A 10000-nucleotide genomic window follows, 5' to 3' on the forward strand; every position below is an offset into this window, starting at 1 on the left:
AGAGAGAGATAGGGATGTACAGAGCATTCAGAAAGTATTCAGACCCCTTGACATTTTCCATTTTCCATTACAGTCGTATTCTTATTCTACAATGTGTAAAAAATAAATTAATAAAACGTAAAATAAAAGACGGAAAAATCACATTTACACATTTACACATTTACACATTTACACATTTACACATTTACACATTTACACATTCAGCCCTTTGGCAGCACCTTTCGCTTCTGGGGTATGATGCTTCAAGCTTGGCACACCTGTATTTAGGGACTTTCTCCCATTCGTCTCAGCAGATCCTCTCAACCTCTGTCAGGTTGGATGGGGAGCGTCACTGCACAGCTATTTTCAGATCTTTCCAGAGATGTTTGATCAAGTCTGGGCTGGGCTCTGGCTGGACCACTCAAGGACATTCAGAGACTTGTCCCGAAGCCACTGCTGTGTTGTCTTGGCTGTGTGCTTAGGGTCGTTGTCCTGTTGGAAGGTGAACCTTCACCCCAGTCGGAGGCCCTGAGCGCTCTAGAGCAGGTTTTCATCAAGGATCTCTCTGTACTTTGCTCAATTCATCATTCCCTCGATCCTGACTAGTCTCACACCTCCAGGCTGTGTAAGGGCTATTTGACCATGAAGGAGAGAGATGGAGAGCTGCATCAGATGACCTGGCTTCCACAATCACTTGACCTCAACCCAATTGAGGTGGTTTGGAACTGCAAAGTGAAGGAAAAGCAGCCAACAAGTGCTCAGCATATGTGGGAACTCCTTCAAGACTGTTGGAAAAGCATTCCAGGTGAAGCTGGTTGAGAGAATGCCAAGAGTGTGCAAAGCTATCATCAAGGGAAAGGGTGACTACTTTGAACAATCAAAAATAGAAAATATATTTAGATTTGTTGAACACTTTTTGGTTACTACATGATTCCATATGTGTTATTTCATCGTTTTGATGTCTTCACTATTATTCTACAAGGTAGAAAATAGTGAAAATAAAGAAAAAACCTTGAATGAGTAGGTGTTTCCAAACTTTTAACTGGTACAGTAAATTTACTCGATACAGAGTAATGCTCCTAAAGTCCATTTATTGGGCTAATCAACTCGTTGAAACAAATCAACATATTTATATGCTTAACCATTCACGTAACTTTCAAAGCATTGAAAATGTTAGAATTTATATTTTGCTGAGTTAGATACAAACATAATTAGACTAATCCCCAAATTGGGCAAATTGGTGATACATGCGAATTATGTAATATTTTAATGTCCAATAACTTTTGAATCAGAAGCTAACATACAGTATAAGCCGAGTCACCTGGCATCCTTCAACCAAAAACGTGTGTATCCCTAGTCCACCAGTGACTGTGTGGGGAGGTGTGGACTTTATTAGAACAGGTGATTGTGCCCTTTGTAAAGGCTGAGTTGCTGGTTCAAATCCTGTTCTGGCTGTTAGTCTCCGCAGTCGCTACATCACTGCTGAATTCTCCCCAGTAACCTATGTAGAGCATTAGGCTAATGCATCTAACTATTTCACCAAGTTAAAAAAGGTCCTAAATTCCCCTCAGCGTTGTTACGAAGGAAAACAGTAGCGTAGGCAACACGTGAAGGTTGTCATTTTCAATAGGAATTTCCTCTTTATTGACCTGCCTGATAAAATAAGGTAAAATAATGCCAAATTAAAGGCTTGCTGCTGTTGTAAACTTTTCTTCGAATCATAATTGACTATTAAACATTGGTCGATTTTTGGAAAAGCCAAAGTCAATCAATAATATAATAATATGTTTAGGAAAGGTGTTCATCTTTAGCAATCTGTGGACGCTATATGAAAAGAAGCGTTTAAAATATATGTAAATCGGAAACCAAAACAAAGGTGGTCTATGGTGATAGGTGGGATGGTCTGAGAGGGATTGAAGAGCTTATGTTTTACTGTTGTATATAAAAGTACTGTACGTAGCTGAAAAGATATTAAAAACACTAGAATATATGTGTCCTGCAAAGAGGGTGGTGGATAAATAGTAATAATAATAATAAATTAAGTTAAGTTAATAAAATGAATACAAAAATAAGAAAACACTGTCACAACATAAAGTACATAGAGATTGATGTATTATAGGTTAGAGTTGTCTTTAACGAATCGGATTTACCTCAGACACCCGACCAGGCCCAAAACCCTCGTCATTCGCATGATGAAGAAGAGACGGAGATATCGGGGACGGGGTTACCTAAGGATCCGACGGCGAGTGAGTAATCCCCCTCTAACATCAGTCCTATTAACCAACGTGCAATCATTGCATAACAAAATGGATGAGCTCCGATTACAACTATCCTACCAACGGAACATTAAAAACTGTAATATCTTATGTTTCACTGAGTCGTGGCTGAACGACGACATGGATAACATACCGTGTGGCTGGGTCTGTGTCTATTTGTCAATAACAGCTGGTGCACGAAATCTAATATTAAGGAAGTCTCAAGGTTTTGCTCGCCTGAGGTAGACTATATCATGATAAGCTGTAGACCACACTATTTACCAAGAGAGTTCTCATCTATATTTTTCGTGGCTGTGTATTTACTACCACAAACTGATGCTGGCACTAAGACGGCACTCAATGAGCTGTATAAGGCCATTAGCAAACAGGAAAATGCTAATCCGGAGGTGGCGCTCCTAGTGGCTAGGGAGTTTAATGCAGGGAAACTTCAATCTGTTTTACCTCATTTCTACCAGCATGTTAAATGTGCAACCAAAGGAAAAAAAACTATAGACCACCTTTACTCCACAGACAGAGATGCATGCAAAGCTCTCCCTAGCCCTCCATTTGGCAAATCTGACCATAACTCTATTCTCCTGATTCCTACTTACAAACAACAACTAAAGCAGGAAGTACCATTGACTTGCTCAATAACGAAGTGGTCAGATGATGCAGATGCTAAGCTGCAGGACTGTTTTGCTAGCACAGACTGGAATATGTTCCGGGATTCTTCCGATGGCATTGAGGAGTACACCACATCAGTCACTGGCTTTATCAATAAGTGCATCGATGACGTTGTCCCCACAGTGACTGTACGTACATATCCCAACCAGAAGCCATGGATTACAGGCAATAACCGCAATGAGCTAATGGGTAGAGCTGCCGCTTTCAAGGAGCGGGAGACTAATCCGGATGCTGATAAGAAATCCTTTTATGTGAACCATCAAACAGGCAACGCGTCAATACAGGACTAAGATTGAATCATACTACACCGGCTCTGATGCTCATCGGATGTGGCAGGGTTTGCAAACTATTACACAAGCCTACCAGACGAGCTAAACTACTTCTATACTCTCATCAAGTCAAGCAAAACTGATTCATGCATGAGAGCATCAGCTGTTCCGGACGACTGTGTCATCACGCTCTCCGTAGCCGATTTGAGTAAGTCCTTTAAACAGGTCAACATTCACAAGGCCACAGGGTCAAACGGATTACCAGGACGTGTACTCTGAACATGCGCTGATCAACTGGCAAGTGTCTCAAATCAAATCAAATCAAATTTATTTATATAGCCCTTCGTACATCAGCTGATATCTCAAAGTGCTGTACAGAAACCCAGCCTAAAACCCCAAACAGCAAGCAATGCAGGTGGAGAAGCACGGTGGCTAGGAAAAACTCCCTAGAAAGGCCAATACCTAGGAAGAAACCTAGAGAGGAACCAGGCTATGTGGGGTGGCCAGTCCTCTTCTGGCTGTGCCGGGTGGAGATTATAACAGAACATGGTCAAGATGTTCAATGTTCATAAATGACCAGCATGGTCGAATAATAATAAGGCAGAACAGTTGAAACTAGAGCAGCAGCACAGTCACTGTCTCCACTGAAATGTTCAACCTGTCCCTGACTGAGTCTGTAATACCAACAGGTTTCAAGCAGACCACCATAGTCCCTGTTCCCAAGACCCACTCCAATTTGCATAACCACCCAACAGATCCACAGATGATGCAATCTCTATTGCACTCCATGCTGCCCTTTCCCACCTGGACAAAAGGAACACCTACGTGAGAATGCTATTCTATGACTACAGCTCAGCGTTCAACACCATAGTGCACTCAAAGCTCATCACTAAGCTAAGGGCCCTGTGACTAAACACCTCCCTCTGCAACTGGATCCTGGACTTCCTAACGGGCCTCCCCTGGTGATAAGGGTAGGCAACAACACATCTGCCATGCCAACACGGGGGCCCCTCAGGGGTGCCTGCTTTGTCCCTTTCTGTAATCCCTGTTCACCCATGATTGCATGGCCAAACAGAGCTTCAAGTTCCTTGGTGTCCACATCACCATCAAACAATCATGGTCCAAACACACCAAGACAGTCGTGTCCCCCTAAGGAGATCGAAAAGACATTGGTCTCCAGATCCTCAAAAGGTTCAACAGCTGCACCATCGAGAGCACCCTGACCAGTTCCATCACCGCCTGGTATGGTAACTGCGTGGCATCAGACCAAAAGGCACTGCAGAGGGTAGTTCGCACAGCCCAGTACATCACTGGGGCAAAGCTTCCAAAAAAATTATTAAAAAATTATCAAAGACTCCAGTCATAGACTGTTCTCTCTGCTACAGCACGGCAAGCGGTACCGGACCGCCAAGTCTAGGTCCAAAAGGCTCTTTAATAGCTTTACCCCCAAGCCATTACACTGCTGAACAGCTTCTACCCCCAAGACATTACACTGCTGAACAGCTTCTACCCCAAGACATTACACTGCTGAACAGCTTCTACCCCCAATACATAAGACTGCTGAACAGCTTCTACCCCAATACATAAGACTGCTGAACAGCTTCTACCCCCAAGACATAAGACTGCTGAACAGCTTCTACCCCCAAGACATAAGACTGCTGAACAGCTTCTACCCCCAAGACATTACACTGCTGAACAGCTTCTACCCCCAAGCCATAAGACTGCTGAACAGCTTCTACCCCCAAGCCATTACACTGCTGAACAGCTTCTACCCCCAAGACATAAGACTGTTGAACAACTTCTACCTCCAAGACATAAGATTGCTGGTCAGCTAAACAAATGGTCAGCCGGACTATTTGCGTTGACACCCCCACATTGGTTTTTACACTGCTGCTACTCGCTGTTTATCATCTATGCATAGTCACTCTACCCCTACCTACATGTACAAAATACATCGACTAACCTGTACCCTCGACTCGATAACAGTATTTCCTGTTTATAGCCTCATTATTGTTACTTAATTTTTAAAAATAATAATATAATGTTTTACTTTTGTTCATTTAGTAAATATTTTCTTAAATCTTAATTTTCTTAAAACTGCATTATTGGTTAAGGGCTAATAAGTAAACATTTCACGGTAAGGTCTACCCCCGGTTGTTTTCGGGGCGCATGTGACAAGTTACAATTTGATTTGATTTTGAGAGGTCAGCATTTCAAGAAAAGTCCATACATTGTATCATTTCACCCCACCTGTAAAAGATACCTCGTTTTGGACAATGTGCTTCAGCCTTCATTGGGTTCATAGATTAAGAAGATGATGGTTTTATACGTTCAGAGACCAATCACAATGGGAATAAAAAAAACACTATAATGTGATTGGTGAAATTAGTTGTAACTCCTCTACCAATCACATCATGTCTTACTGTGTATTACTAATTTGATTGGTCCTTGAACATATAGGAGGCAACTTTGAAATATATAAAAGCTTCTAGACGAAACCTCTTGTATCCAGACCAAACCTCAATCTGTAGACCAAACCTCATCTGTAGACCAAACCTCATCTGTAGACCAAACCTCATCTGTAGACCAAACCTCATCTGTAGACCCAAACCTCATCTGTAGACCAAACCTCATCTGTAGGCCAAACCTCTTGTATCCAGACCAAAACTCGTCTGTATGCCAAACCTCTTGTATCCAGACCAAACCTTGTATGTAGGCCAAACCTCTTGTATCCAGACCAAACCTCTTGTATCTAGACCAAACCTCTTGTATCTAGACCAAACCTCTTGTGTCCAGACCAAACCTCTTGTATCCAGAACTAACCTCATGTATCCAGACCAAACCTCTTGTATCCAGACCAAACCTCTTGTATCTAGACCAAACCTCTTGTATCTAGACCAAACCTCTTGTCTCTAGACCAAACCTCTTGTGTCCAGACCAAACCTCTTGTATCCAGAACTAACCTCATGTATCCAGACCAAACCTCTTGTATCCAGACCAAACCTCTTGTATCCAGACCAAACCTCATGTATCTAGACCAAACCTTTTGTCTCTAGACCAAATTTCTTGTCTCCAGACCAAACCTCTTGTATCCAGACCAAACCTCATGTATCCAGACCACACCTCTTGTCTCTAGACCAAACCTCTTGTATCCAGACCAAACCTCATGTATCTAGACCAAACCTTTTGTCTCTAGACCAAATTTCTTGTCTCCAGACCAAACCTCTTGTATCCAGACCAAACCTCTTGTATCCAGACCAAACCTCTTGTATCTAGACCAAACCTCTTGTATACAGACCAAACCTCTTGTATCCAGACCAAACCTCTTGTATACAGACCAAACCTCTTGTATCCAGACCAAACCGCTTGTATCCAGACCAAACCTCTTGTCTCTAGACCAAAACTCTTGTGTCCAGACCAAACCTCTTGTATCCAGACCAAACCTCATGTATCCAGACCAAACCTTTTGTCTCTAGACCAAACCTCTTGTATCCAGACCAAACCTCTTGTATCCAGACCAAACCTCTTGTATCCAGACCAAACCTCTTGTATCCAGACCAAACCTCTTGTATCCAGACCAAACCTCTCAAGTCAGAGTAGCATTATAATAACTTATTGATCAAACACTTTATTTCTGTACCAGTCAATGGGTTTGAATCAAATGGATAGAAACACATCATTCTATACACTGCTTTAAAAGTTTCCCTTCATCACAAAATGTGGTATGACTTTTTATGTGACACAGGCAAAAAAACGGCCACTTTTTCACACACGCATTCATCCACGCACACACACACACACACACACACATGCACACGCACACACCCATGCACACATACCCTCAGGATACACAGAGCAAGCCTAGACAGGGAGGGGAGAGAGAGAGACAGAGAGAGAGAGAGAGAGAGAGAGAGAGAGAGAGAGAGAGAGAGAGAGAGAGAGAGAGACCGAGAGGAGAGAGAGAGAGAGAGAGAGAAGAGAGACAGAGAGAGAGAGAGAGAGAGAGAGAGAGAGAGAGAGAGAGAGAGAGAGAGAGGGGGGGGGGCGTTGTGGAGGAGAAAGAACGAGACAGAGAGAGGATTCCATTCATTGCACATGATGTCAGTAGACAAGCTCAGAGACCTGTCAACCCAGAGTGAATAGAAGATGAGGAGGAGGAGGGGGGATTAGTGAGGAGGGAGAAGGAGGAGAGAAGAGGAGGGTGTTGAACGCTGAGCTGTAGTCACACACACACACACACACACACACACACACACACACACACACACAGACACACTATATCTACGGTGAGATACCTACTCTCTAGAATGAAAGTGTACTTTTTGATTCTCTAAAACATTGGTCTCCAACATTTTCTGAGTCAAAATCCTTTTCTGAGTAAATCATTTCTGAGTCTAAATCATTTTCTGAGCCTAAATCATTTTCTGAGTCAAAATGCAAGCCGAGATCTACCGCTCCTTTTTTTTTTTAACATCACTAGAAAATGTAAGCCTAAGCAACATTAACCAATTAAAATCAGGTCTGATGTTTGAACAGTAGACTACAGGTCCAATACATTACCACTGCATATTGGCTGTTCTTCAATTGCCCTGCCAATGTTGTTCTCCTCAGACCATTTTGTTACGATATATATATTTTTTAACATAGCTATATGATCACACTGGTGATAGATCAGACACACATGTGTTGTGTTACTTGTGAGACACAGCTTGAGTGAGCATAATACATATATATTTTGCTGGACTGATGGTCAGTCTTTTTTAATAGAGCTATATGATCACACTGGTGATAGATCATTTGTTGTGTTACTTGTGAGACACAGCTTGAGTGAGCATAATATATATATATTTTGCTGGACTGATGGTCAGTCTTTTTTAATAGAGCTATATGATCACACTGGTGATAGATCAGACACACATGTGTTGTGTTACTTGTGAGACACAGCTTGAGTGAGCATAATATAGTTAATAACATATGAATAACTTAATATCTATATATTTTTACTGGACTGATGTTCAGTCTGAGTGGAGGGAAGGAGGAAGCTGAGGAAGCTGAGGGAAGGAGGAAGCTGAGGAAGCTGAGGGAAGGAGGAAGCTGAGGAAGCTGAGGGAAGGAGGAAGCTGAGGAAGCTGAGGGAAGGAGGAAGCTGAGGAAGCTGAGGGAGGAGGAAGCTGAGGAGGAAGGAAGCTGACGGGAGGAGGAAGCTGAGGAAGCTGAGGAGGAGGAAGCTGAGGAAGCTGAGGGAGGAGGAAGCTGAGGAAGCTGAGGGAGGAGGAAGCTGAGAAAAGGGGACACCGTTTTCCAGCTGATGGTGAAACTCAAGTTGCACTGCATTATTTTCTGCCTCAGGCACCAATTCATGTTGTTACTCCTATGACCAGGGAAAGGGGAATATTCCTCAATATTAAAAAGCCACAAGCCACTAATGATAACAACGCATGGAAACACGTTGCTATGGAAACACGTTGCTATGCTCCATCCTTTACAGCTGCAGTGCTGGTCCAGCGTGAAACACAGGGAGAAAGTGCATTTCATGGCTCATAAAAGTTATGAACAAAGTGTTGACACTGATGAATAACAACTTCAACATGAAATACTCATAAAAGCAGCAGCTCTTTGCTGTATTCAATAGAACACAGAACATTAATAATACAGAACAGCCCAAGGACAGAACAACATCATTTAAATGGTACATATCAATACATACACACACTGTCTAGGTCTAATAGGGGAGAGGCGTTGTGCCGAGAGGTGTTGTGCCGAGAGGTGTTGTGCCGAGAGGTGTTGTGCCGAGAGGTGTTGTGCCGAGAGGTGTTGTGCCGAGAGGTGTTGTGCCGAGATGTTTTGTGCCGAGAGGGTTTGTGCCGAGAGGTGTTGTGCCGAGAGGTTTTGTGCCGAGAGGGTTGTGCCGAGAGGTGTTGCGCCAAGAGGTTTTGTGCCGAGAGGTCATCTGTTTTTTTTCTACCAGGTTTGCAGTTTATTTGAGCAAAATGAGATGGAAGGACGTTCCATGCACTAAGGGCTCTATATAATACTGAATTCTTCTTGAATTTGTTCTGGATTTGGGGACTGAGAAAAGACCCCTGGTGGCATGTCTGGTGGGGTAAGTGTGTGTGTCAGAGCTGTGTGTAAATTCACTATGTAAACAATTTGGGATTTTCAACACATTGATGTTTCTTATAAAAAGAAGTGATGCAGTCAGTCTCTCCTGAACTCTGAACCAAGAGAGAGACTGGCTGCATAGTATTTATATCAGCCCTCTGATTACAATGAAGAGCAAGCTGATAGGTCTGCTGTTAGAACCAGTAAAGGTTGCATTACCACTCCTGGGTAGCAGAAATACTTTGGCTCCTTCCAGACCGGAGGACAAATACTTTCCTCTAGGCTCAGATTAAAGATCTGACAGATAGGAGTGGTTATAGAGTCACAACCCATCCTCAGTAGGAGTGGTTATAGAGTCACATCCCATCCTCAGTAGGAGTGTTTATAGACTCACATCCCATCCTCAGTAGGAGTGGTTATAGAGTCACATCCCATCCTCAGTAGGAGTGGTTATAGACTCACATCCCATCCTCAGTAGGAGTGGTTATAGACTCACATCCCATCCTCAGTAGGAGTGGTTATAGAGTCACATCCCATCCTCAGTAGGAGTGGTTATAGACTCACATCCCATCCTCAGTAGGAGTGGTTATAGACTCACATCCCATCCTCAGTAGGAGTGGTTATAGAGTCACATCCCATCCTCAGTAGGAGTGGTTATAGAGTCACATCCCATCCTCAGTAGGAGTGGTTATAGAGTCACATCCCATCCTC

At 43.0% G+C, this 10000-nt stretch overlaps 1 protein-coding gene across 6 annotated transcripts in view; it reads right to left on the bottom strand.

Annotated features, from left to right (window-relative positions):
* postna (periostin, osteoblast specific factor a) overlaps nt 1-10000 on the bottom strand; it is a 78366-nt gene that overhangs the window by 65924 nt on the left and 2442 nt on the right. The gene's annotated exons all lie outside the window — the stretch shown is intronic.

This window comes from Oncorhynchus kisutch, linkage group LG29 (assembly GCF_002021735.2).
Source record: "Oncorhynchus kisutch isolate 150728-3 linkage group LG29, Okis_V2, whole genome shotgun sequence".
Classification (NCBI taxonomy): Eukaryota; Metazoa; Chordata; class Actinopteri; order Salmoniformes; family Salmonidae; genus Oncorhynchus; species Oncorhynchus kisutch.